General features: G+C 36.3%; 1 protein-coding gene across 6 annotated transcripts in view; it reads right to left on the bottom strand.

The window, feature by feature from the left end:
* CRY1 (cryptochrome circadian regulator 1) overlaps positions 1 to 12,021 on the bottom strand; it is a 95,776-nt gene that overhangs the window by 21,890 nt on the left and 61,865 nt on the right. The gene's annotated exons all lie outside the window — the stretch shown is intronic.

The following is a 12,021-nucleotide window of genomic DNA, read 5'->3' as shown; positions in this document are numbered from 1 at the left end:
CTATGCTTTTTGTGGACAATCTTTACCAAATTGATATTTATCAATTTTCTATTCCTAGTTTGCATAATGTTTTTAAAAATCATAAATGGGTATTGACTTCTGTCAAATGATTTTTCTTCATCTACTGAGACAACCATAATACCCTGTCCTTTACTCTATTAATAGGATAGATTATGTTAATTTATTATTTTATAATGTTGAACCAACTTTGTATTCTTGAAATAAACCCCACTGATCATGATGTAGTATTATTTTAAAATATTGCTAAATTCTATTTGTTAATATATTAAGGATATCTAAGTGTGTGTTATGGGGGACACTTGGCTATACTTTTTTTTTCTTTCTTAAAAGTTCTTCATCAGGTTTTGGTATGAGTTATGCTGGCCTCATAAAAAAGTTCAGTGTCCCCAATATTATCCTCTGTTTTCTGAAAGAGTGTCATAAGACTGGTATTATTTCTTTCTTAAATATGTGGTAGAATTCACAAGTAAAGCCATCTGGGAAATGGAGTTTTACTTATTGGAAGGATTTTTTTATTACAAATGCAATTTCTTTAAGAGAGGGCTATTCAGTTTTTCTTTCTCTTTCTTCTGAGAATTTTAGTAAGTTGCACTTTTCAAGAATATTTTTCATTTCATCTTAGTTGTACAATATATTGGTATTATGATGTTTACAATATTCTTTATTATGTTTTTAAAGTTTAGAGACTCTCTAGTGATGTCCCCTTTTTTATTCTTAAGGTAATTTGTGTTTTCTCCCTTTCTGGCCCTGATCAGTAGTGCTAGGAGTTTATCAATTTTATTAATCTTTTCAAAAGAAAACTGAACTCTGAATCAATGAGTTCAGTCAGTAGACAGAAACCACATTAGTAATTTGAACAGGGAAAATTTAACTTGAAGAACTGTCAGCAAGTAAAAGAAGAGGAGTTAAGGCTATATACTGTCCAATATGGTAGATAACCACTTGCCATTGAAGTGGCTTCTGAGCACTTGAAATGTGGCTAGTTGGAATGGAGATGTGTTATAAGCATAAAATATACAGTGGATTTCAAAGACTTCATATAAAAAAAGGTTAAAATAGTTTAATAGTTTTGTAATGATTTTATATTGAAAAGATAATATTCTAGACATACTGTGTTAAATAAAATACATCTAAAAAATTAACTTCACATTTTTCTTTTTTAAAGGTGGCTATTAGAAAATTTTAAATTACACATGTAGCTTCTGTTGGATTGTATTGTTCTAAGGTGTCCAAAAGCAGCTACCACCTCTAAATGGAGGAAAAATAATTAAGCAATGAATTAAGAAAGTTCCCTTTCTTCCCTGCTGCTGAGATTCACACCTCATTGTATGGGGTGTGCTGCCTCAAGAACAACCTTCCCTGTAGGGAAGAAACCTGCCAGAGGGCTAGGGCCAGAGCTGGTTCCTAGGAACAGCCCAGTGGGTGGCTGAGAAACTTCCTGCAGGGTATGGGCTGACTGGAGCTGATCTGTAGAATCGGTCCACTGCATGGCAGAGACATTTGCCAGAGGGTGTGAATGAGCTGGAGCTTGTCCAGGAGGGCTACGGAGGTGAGGGCTACTGAGGTAAGTGCTACTGGTCCTCCCACATGCTCATTTGCTAGCTAAGGTGCTAGGAAAAAAATTATAAAGATACCAAAAAGAAAGCCCCTTCTCTCCTGCTATGACCTTACAAAGAACCAACAGCAATTTCTATTGACAAAACCTAAAATCAAGCCAGCCAGCAAAGGAGAAAAGTTTACAGCATCCAGCTTCAGTATCACAAAGCAGGGCAAAGAAGGGTGGATTTGGAGCTGAGAGACAAGAAATTGTCTATTCCACATTTATTTTCTCTATTGTTTGTCTGCTTTCAGTTTCATTGATTTCCATTCCTCTCTTTATTATCTCCTTTCTTCTACTATTGGTTTAATTTGTTCTTTCTCTATTTTTTAAGGTAGAAACTTAGTTCTTTGATTCTTTTCTAATAGAGTATTGAAAGCTATTAAGTTTCCTCTAAGCACTGCTGTAGCTGAATCTCATAAATTTTGATATACCATATTCAAATACGGTATGTATGATATACCGTATTTCCATTATCATTCAGTTACAAAGATTTGCTATTCTCTTGCTATTCATTTTATTTTAATTTTTATTTATTTATTTATTTTTTATATACTGCGATTTTATTTCAATCACACAAATGAAGTTAGCCTGTAGGAAATTTAAATGAAACAGTATGGTAAAAATAGCAGAGAACCAAAAACTCTAATAAGGAAGTACACCTAAAGCATGAGAATTCAACATTCATTACTGTTACATCTTCAGTTTTGATTGACACTTGATGCCTGCAAATTTTGAAACAAACTTTGAGATCATGATGACTATTCTGAAGAGATTTCAGCACCAGCACTAAGATTTGTACATTCAGTTGGTTTGCAATTCACTTGTTAGCCATTTACATAGTGTATAGTACAGATTTGTCACAGGTCAGATCACAGTGCTGAAGGAAAGAAGTACCTTCCTGTAATTAGAAAGGATCCCCTCAACTGCACTCAGCTTAAGACATCCAATGTACAAGAGCACGAAAACCATCATAATATTGTGGCTCCAAGGAACATAGTTTTGATAAGGAAAATAACCTAAGCTTCTGTTTCCCATTTTAATTACTGAAATCTCTAACAATGATAAAACTGTCACATAGGACAGTAAATGTATACAGTAATTCAATCAAACTTCTTGAAAAGAACACATTTTTGCTATTCATTTTAAGTCATTGAAGTCAGAGAATATTATTCTGTAAGATTTCAGTCTTGAAATTTGTTGATAACTGTTTTGTGACTGAACATATGGTCTATCTTGGTGAATGTTTCATATGCACAAGAAAATAATGTGTATCCTCTAGTTCTTGGGTATAGTGTTCTACAAATATCAGTTACAACAAATTGATTTCATAGTGTTATTCATATCATCCATATCTTTATTAGTTTTTGTATATTCTATCAATAAATGAGAGATGTAAAAATCAACTATGATTGTGAATTTATCTATTTCTCCCTTTAGTTTTATCAGTTTGAGATTCATGTGTTTTTATGCTATTAGTAGATAATACATATTCATGATGGCTATACTTTTTCTTTTAATACATTTCTTTCCTTCTTTCTTTCTTTTTGGCTGCATTGGGTCTTCGTTGCTACACGCATGCTTTCTCTAGTTGTGGAGAGCGGGGACTACTCTTCGTTGTGGTGTGCGGGCTTCTCATTGAGGTGGCTTCTCTTGTTGTGGAACACGGGCTCTAGGCACGTGGGCTTCAGTAGTCATGGCATGCAGGCTCAGTTGTTGTGGCTCACGGGCTCTAGAGTGCAGGCTCAGTAGTTGTGGCACATGGGCTTAGTTGCTCCGCAGCATGTGGGATCTTCCCGGACCAGGGATGGAACCCGTGTCCCCTGCCTTGCCAGGCAGATTCTTAACTACTGCACCACCAGGGAAGTCCAGGTTATATATTTTTGATGTGAGACTTTACTCTTCATCTGTGGTAATTTTGTCTTGAATTCTACTTCTTTATCTTACTGCTTACAAAGTACGTCTTTTTCAGTCTCTTTTATTTCAAACTATGTTTCTTCATATTTAAAGTGTCTCTTCTACTCAGCATATAGTTGGTTCTTGCTTGTTTTTTTATGTAGTCTGATAAACTGTCTTTTAAATGGAGAGTTTAAAAAAGACCATTTATATTTAATATAATTATTGATATAGTCGTGTTTAATTTTATCATGTTGGTAAGTTTTCCATTTGCCCATCTCTTCTTTTACTCCTCTGTGCCCCCTACCTGCCTTCATTTGAATGAGTAATATTTTTAGTATTCCATTTAAAATTCCTCTATTAACTTCTTAGAAATAGCTCTTTGGGTTATTTTAGATCACAATATGTATTGTTATCACAGTCTACCTTCAAATAATATATTACAATTGAATAATGTAAGAATTTACACATACTTCTATTTACTTTCTTCCTACCTTGTGTGATCTTGTTACAGGTTTTATTTCTATATATGTTTCAAGCCCCACTATATTCATATTATTCCCTACAATTTATCAATATTAGTTGGTTTTAATCTGTCAATGGTCTTTTAAAAATAGGATATATTTATACATAACTAAAAAAGAAAGTGGTCTTTTATATTTACCCATATTTTTAGTGCTCTTCCTTCTTTCTTTGAAGATCCTGTCTTTAGCCTAGAATTATTTTCTTTTACCTAGCAGAACTTCCTTTAATATTTCTTTTTAAAATAAATTTATTTATTTATTTATTTATTTTTGGCTGCATTGGGTCTTCGTTGCTGTGCACGGGCTTTCTCTAGTTGTGGCAAGGGGGGGCTACTTTTTGCTGCAGTGCGTGGGCTTCTCATTGCAGTGGCTTCTCTTGTTGTGGAGCACAGGCTCTAGGTGCACGGGCTTCAGTAATTGTGGAGCGTGGACTTCAGTAGTTGTGGCATGTGGGCTCTGTAGTTGTGGCTCGCAGGCTCTAGAGTGCAGGCTCAGTCATTGAGGCACAAGGGGTTAGTTGCTCCGAGGCATGTGGGATCTTCCCAGACCAGGGATTGAACCCATGTCCCCTGCATTGGCCGGCAGATTCTTAACCACTGTGCCACCAGGGAAGTCCCCTTTTAATATTTCTTATAGTATAGATCTGATGGAAATAAATTCTCTCTGCATTTGTCTGCCTGAAAATGCCTTCATTGTGCCTTCTCTTTTTAAAAAATGAATATTTTTGCTATTTCTAGCTTTTTAAAAATGCCTTTCCATTGTCTTCTGGACTCTTTTTTTTTTTTTAATAAGAAACCATCGAACACTCTTAGTGTGGTTCCCTGAATGTGTCCTTTCTCTTCTGGCTGCTTATAAAATTTTCTATCTTTGGTTTTCAGTTAATTGATTATGATGTGGCAAGGTGTGGTTTCCTTTATGTTTATGCTGTTTGGGGTTTGTTGAGCTTCTTGGCACTGTAGGTTGATATCGTCCATCAATTTTGGAAACTCAATTATCTCTTCAAATATTTTTTTTCTGTCCCAATCTCTCTCTCCCTCTTTTTTCTAGGTCTACAATTATGGATATGTTAGGCCATTTACTGTTGTTCCACAAGTCTCAGACACTCTATTCCCTTTTTAAAAAAATCTTCCTCTTTGTGCTTCAGTTGGGATACTGACTGTCTTCAACTTCACTGATCTTTTGTTCTGCTCTGTTCAATCTGGATAAACCCAATTAATGAATTTTCATTTTTGATATTGCATGTTTCAGTTCTAGGAGTTTCATTTGGTTCTTTTTAATACTTTCCATTTTTGTACTAAAATTACCATCTCTTCACATAGTTTTTCACCTGTTGACTAGATTCTCTACTATCTACAGCATAATTATTGTAAAGTCCTTTCTTTATTCTAATCCCAACATCTGCATCAACTGTGGGACTGGTTCTACTGATGGTTTTTCTTTTACTTTATTGCAAGTTACATATTCCTGCTTCTTCATATGTCTCATAATTTGTGATCATACAACAGACAATGTTATAAAAGACTAGAAACGGAATAAACAACATTTATCTCTAGAAAAGTACATAGTCTTTGCTCTGATAGAAGTTGAATTGCTGGAGTCAGTAATTGAGCTGGGTCTGGGCTTTGTTGTTGCTTTAATTAAATTTCATTCACCACTGGCTTCAAATATTTTGAGGGCAGGATTCAGATTTTTCTTCAACAGGGCTTGAGATGTGAGTACTAACAAGACTCCAGATGTCTCTCTCTGCTTTACAGCCCAGTCTCTAGCTTTACAAACTATAGGACATCTCTCTCCGCTTTGCTGTCTACCCATCAGCTTTATGGTTGCTAAGGACTTCTCTTTGTTTTCCAGCCCTGTCCCCTAATTTTCTACACCTCTGGAGGCATCTTTCTACCCTGATGTCCTGTCTCCAGCTTCAGTGAACTGCTACTTTGCACTAAGTGAATGCCCAGTGCACTTCAATGAGGGAACCCTCTCCACTCTTTTCCCTCGCCCCAGCCTTTGGCACACTGCCACTGGTACTCCATGAAGGCACTGTTAGAAAGAACTGGAGAGTGGGTGTAAACTTACTCTGTGACTAGGGCTTCTTGAAATTCTAATCTGCCATGTCAGCCCACATATGACCACAAAAAGCTTGGTAAAATTTCAACTGGTTTCTCTTCTCTCTCAACTATGGTAGAATCCCTTCTCTTCCTGCTGTGATTCCAGGGATGTAGCCATGGGTCTCTTCTTTCCCATGAAAGTCTCATCCCTTTATGCAATTTGGTTTATTTAGGTTTCTTTGTGTCATCAACTCTCTAATAGGTTAAAAACAAACAAACAAAAAACCTATGATATTGTGGCATATTTACTTTCTTCACATTGTTAAGACAGGAATGTTGGTCTACTGCAACTTTCTACATCTTAACCAGAGGTGGAAGTCCCTATCTACTCTTTAGCCCGGTTTTATTTTAAGCAACACGCGGTTAATCTTTGAATTTCAACAGTAAATATAACAATAAGATTGCATGTAGTATTAAAATATTTTCATGTGAAATGAGTGAATATTCACTTTGCAATTTTAGGCACTAAGATTCATATCTGTTTTTGTGTATCACAATTATTTGTTTAACCATTCAGAAGGCATAATATGAACCACTAAATGGATGTGCAGTTCTTAAACAGTCATGAGTAATATTGTGAAAATAATTAAGAAACATAAAATTTTTAGAAAACAAAGTTATAAATAACAAACTTCCTGGGAGAAAGCATTTGAAGTAGTATAATTACATTAAAAAAAGTTATCTCACAAAATAACCCAAACATAAAGAAGGTAAAGCTCTAAAAATTTCCACGCATCCATCCATTACCCCTTCCTTTACTCCATAGATCTAGTCTCAGGGTTTTAAACACAATTTATATGTTTAAGGTTCCTAAATTTAGTACAGACTTCTCCCCTGAGCTCTGGACTTGAATCCCACTCAACAAATACATTCAGATGTCTAAAAGGCGTCTCAAACTTAAAATGTTAAAAAAGGTGAACTCCTGATTTTTCCCTAAACTTGTTCCTCCTATAGTCTTCCTCATCTCACTAAATGGCAACCCACTGTGTCATTTGCCCAGGCTAAAAACCTAGGAGTCATCCTTGACTCTCAATACCACATATAAACAAACCCTATAGCCTCTATTCAAAAAATATACCAAAATCCTACGACTTCTCAACACCCTTACTGCTACTCTAGTCCTAGTCACCATCATCTTGTTTCCAAATAACTGCCATGGCCTCCTAATTGATCTTTCTGCTTAAGTCTTTACAGCATTTCCATTCTCCAATATCTATTCTCTACAGTCAAAGTGATTCTTTTAAATGTAAGTGAAATCATGTCACTCCCCTACTCAGAAATCTCCCATGGCATCCCATTTCACTCAGAGTAAAAGCCAAAGTCCTTAACATGGTAAAGCCCTGTGATCTGGCTCCTGCAACCTCTCTGACCCTATCTCTTATTTTCACTCACTGTGCTTTGGCTAGAGCACACCGGCCTCCTTCCTTGCTGTTCCTAAACAAGTCATGGCACACTTCCACATCAGGGCCTTTGTAATTACTGTTCCCTCTGCCTGTGACACTTTCCCCAAGTTGCAGTAGCTTAGCAGCTTAAAACAACTGATTAACTCTCCAAGTCTGTCAGTTAACTAGATGGTTCTTCTGTTGGTCTCACCTGGGCTCACTCACAAGCTTGCAATCAGCTGGCAGCTTGGCTGGTGCCAGAGCATCTAAATGACCTCTCTCACACATTTCAGACCTTGGTGCTGGCTGTTGGTTGGCCCACTCTCTCTACACGTGGTCTCCCATAATGTGACATTCTAGCCCAGTCCTTACATGGTACAAGGAGCGTTCCAAGTGGGCAAAGGTAGAAGCTGCAAGGTCGCTTGAGGCCTAGGATTTGAAACTCGGTATCTCCTTTGGCACTTAGTGAATACAAGATATAAGGCCAATCCAGATTTAAGGGAGTGAGAAAATAAACTCTACCTTTTGATGAACAAGCTGCAAAATTTTGTGGATTCAATATATCACACCCCAGATAGCTGCATGGCTCAATCTCTTCATATATTTGCTCAAAGGTTACCTTATCAGTGAGGCCTTCCATGATTCCATATAACGTAACTATCCTTCCCTCACCTTGGGACTTTCTATCCCACATTTTATTTTAGCACCTATCACCACCTGACATTGCATATTTACTTTATTATTGGTCTGCTTCCCAATATAGTGTAAGTGCCATGAAGGTAGGAACGTTTTCTGTTTGGTTCACCAGTATATCCCCAGCACCTTGAACACTGCCATGTACATAGCAGGCACTCAATCAATATCTGTTGAATGAATTATCTTATTCAAATGAGCATGTACCATGAAATAATAAAGCAAGAATCCAAAATGACTCAAAAAGGGACCTCCCTGGTAGCACAGTGGTTAAAAATCTGCCTGCCAATGCTGGGGACACGGGTTCAAGTCCTGGTCGGGGAAGATCCCACATGCCGCGTAGCAACTAGGCCCGTGTGCCACAACTATGGAGCCTGTGCTCTAGAGCCTGCGAGCCACAACTACTGAAGCCCACGTGCCACAACTACTGAAGTCCGTGCGCCTAGAGCCCATGCTCCGCAACAAGAGAAGCCACTGCAATGAGAAGCCCGCGCACCGCAAAGAAGAGTAGCCCCCGCTCGCCGCAACTAAAGAAAGCCCTCGTGCAGCAACGAAGACCCAACTCGGCCAATAAATAAATAAACAAATAAATTTATAAAAAAAAAAATGACTCAAAAAGCATAATATAAATTTATGCATGTGAAATGTTAGTGGTTTTATATGCTCTTCTTTGATTTATTCTGTGATTTTGAACAAAACATTTTATTATGCTTCAGTGTGTCCATCTATAAAGATTTCAGACACATGTCTCTGTTTCTTGGATATAATGAGAATGTTTTAAACCGATACTTCAAACTCTTCATAAAAAGTTTCTGCAGGCCCTAGAATATGTGTGGTCTTGGTAGCTTATCACTCTGGCACCAAATGTAGAAGATATAAGATTTAACTGCATAATAATAATAATTTATATAAGATACCTATGATTAATACTGTCATTCAAGTTTTGCCTAGGCTAGTGTCTGCTAAGTTTATCATTTCTTCAGTAGAACATGAAAAGAAAAAAAAAAAGCCATCTTGTCAGCTTATATTAAGTTAGAATTTACTGAGAAAAATTCTAAGTAGAAAAAAGGTAAGAAAAAACAAGTTTATCCAACATAGGTGTGTGTAAAAATGTGTTTATAAAAATGCTCTGGCCCCATTCCTAAATCTACTTAGTATAAACAGAATAAAATGAGTGAATGCTATAGAAAGAAGGTGCACACTAGAGGAGACGTCAGTACTGAAATCACTATTTCCACCCCAGTAAACTAAAGGCACTGTTATCAGGTCTAAACCAGTTTTACCTCCAATGTGGGAAGCTGGATTACTTACCTATTAAAGTTCTCTCTATCTGCTGTACTAGAATAATAAAACCAGAGACAGTAATGTAAATGAGTCAGCTAGTTACTGACAAAAGAATCTTCCTCCTCAGAGAAACTGGGGGTGTAAAGGTTAGGGGTGAGAAGGAGACCTGCTTTTTATTGTACATACTCTTGGGCTCTTTTTTGGAAACACATGCATATAGTACCTCTAAACAAAAAGTAAAAATAAAAATATCAATACAATAAAAAGAGGAATTAACTTCCTCTATTGTTCAGACATATTAAATAAATCTGAAAGTTTTCATAAATGACATTTTATATAGACTACTGTATCAGAATACAATAATAAGCACTCTAGGTATATTAAAGTATATTCACGTATCTGTATTTTATGGCCCTTGCAGAAACCATTGCCTCTCTGCCAAAGTAACAAGACAGGACATCATCTATATACGGAAGATAGTTTGATCCAATAATATGCTATTTCAGGCAGAAGAAAGCTCAAAATAAAGAACACAAAAGACTTGCTGAGTTAAACCATTTTTTTTAAAGCAGGTAAATGTTTTGTTATTTTAAAGGTACTTAAAATCCTCTTAAGATTCATTTTACTTATAACACATGGATTTAGATAGGGTTGAGCAGTGATTCACATATACTTTTATACTTGTGAGATGCTGATAAACTATTACCATTGTTTCTGATATCCTTTCTTCTCAGAGCTCTTCCACGTACCTAGGTTAAATTCTGACTCTAAGTAGCTACAGTAGTAAGAAAACTTTTATAAAATAAATTTTCACTAGCTACAACTGTTGTATTAGCCAAACTCTATAAACATTAAAAGGTTCTTTCACACTGATGAAAAAAAGGCTAGGTAGTGTTGGTTTGATTCCCAGCACTGCGGATACTTCATTCAGGAAAAGGAACTTTTCTCTTGTATATTAGAAGTGGAAACAATGCTATTATAAAAATTTGATGAATCAAACAGCTGCAAGAAAAGAACAGATACACATTAGGAATACTAATGGTAGTAAATAGGAAGGGATAAATTAACAAAGCCAGAAAATTCAGTTTCTGGTCTGAACACTTCCATGAGCTAGTTTTATGACCTAGGTCAGCTCACTTAATCTCTCTAGGACTAATTTTGTCATTTGGAAAAAAGGAGGAGGAATAAGATTAGGAGATTTTTAAGATTCTACCAAGTTAAAAATATTCCAGATTTGTAGCATGTCAATTGTCACAGCCCTTTGACTCAGAAAGTCTTATAAGAATTGTCCCACAAATGTACTGGCACATGTGAGCAAAGATTTGTTTTTTGTGAACAAGGATGTTCACTGACAGCATTACTTGTATTAGCAAAAGGCCTGTGGAAAAATAACTAAATGTTCAATAGAAAGCTAGTGAAAGAAATTATACCCTCAAAAAATTAAAAATAGAACACAGATAATATGGTAATATGATCCAGCAATTCCACTCCTAGGTATTTATCTGAAGAAAACAAAAACACTAAATCAAAAAGATATATGTACCCCAATGTTCATATCAGCATTATTTACAATATCCAATATATGGAAGCAACCTAAGTGCCCTCCAACAGATGACTGGATAAAGATGTACACACACACACACACACACACACACACACACACACTGAAAGATTACTAAGCCATAAAAAAGAATGAAATCTTGCTTTTTGTGACAATGTGGATGGCCCTTGAGGGCATTATGATTAAGTGAAAATAAGTCAGACAGAGAAAGACAAATACTGTTCTGTTTTCACTTATATGTGGAATCTAAAAAACAAGCAAACAAATATAACAAAACAGACATAGGCTCACCAGATATAAAGAACAAATTAGTGGGGACTTCCCTGGTGGCGCAGTGGTTAAGAATCCGCCTGCCAATGCAGGGGACACTGGTTCGATCCCTGGTCCAGGAAGATCCCACCTGCTGTGGAGCAACTAAGCCCGTGCGCCACGACTACTGAGCATGCACTCTAGAGCCCGTGCTCTGCAGCAAGAGAAGCCACCACAATGAGGAGCCTGTACACTGCAACGAAGAGTAGCCCCTGCTCACTGCAACTAGAGAAAGCCCGGGCATAGCAACGAAAACCCAAAGCAGCCAAATAAATAAATAAATAAATAAATTTATTTAAAAAAAAAAAACAAAAAACCAAAAAGGAACAAATTAGTGGATACCAGAGGGGAGTTGGGTAGGGGTAGGGGTGAAACCGGTGAAGGGGATTAAGAGGTATAAACTACCAGTTATAAAATAAATAAGTCACAGGGATATAATATACAGCTCAGGGAATATAGTCAATATTTTATAATAACTTTGCATGGTGTGTAATCTATAAAAATATTGCATCACTATGTTGTACACCTGAAACTAATATGATATTGTAAGTTAACTATACTTTAATTTTTAAAAAAAGAAATTACAGCATATCTACACAATGCAGTACTATGAAGCCATTTAAAAGACTGAGAAAGTAACATGGAACAATCT

This window comes from Balaenoptera physalus (genome assembly GCF_965194825.1).
Source record: "Balaenoptera physalus genome assembly, chromosome: 13".
Classification (NCBI taxonomy): domain Eukaryota; kingdom Metazoa; phylum Chordata; class Mammalia; order Artiodactyla; family Balaenopteridae; genus Balaenoptera; species Balaenoptera physalus.
The sequence above is the reverse complement of the archived record's forward strand: the minus strand, read 5'-3'. Positions and strand labels throughout refer to the sequence as shown.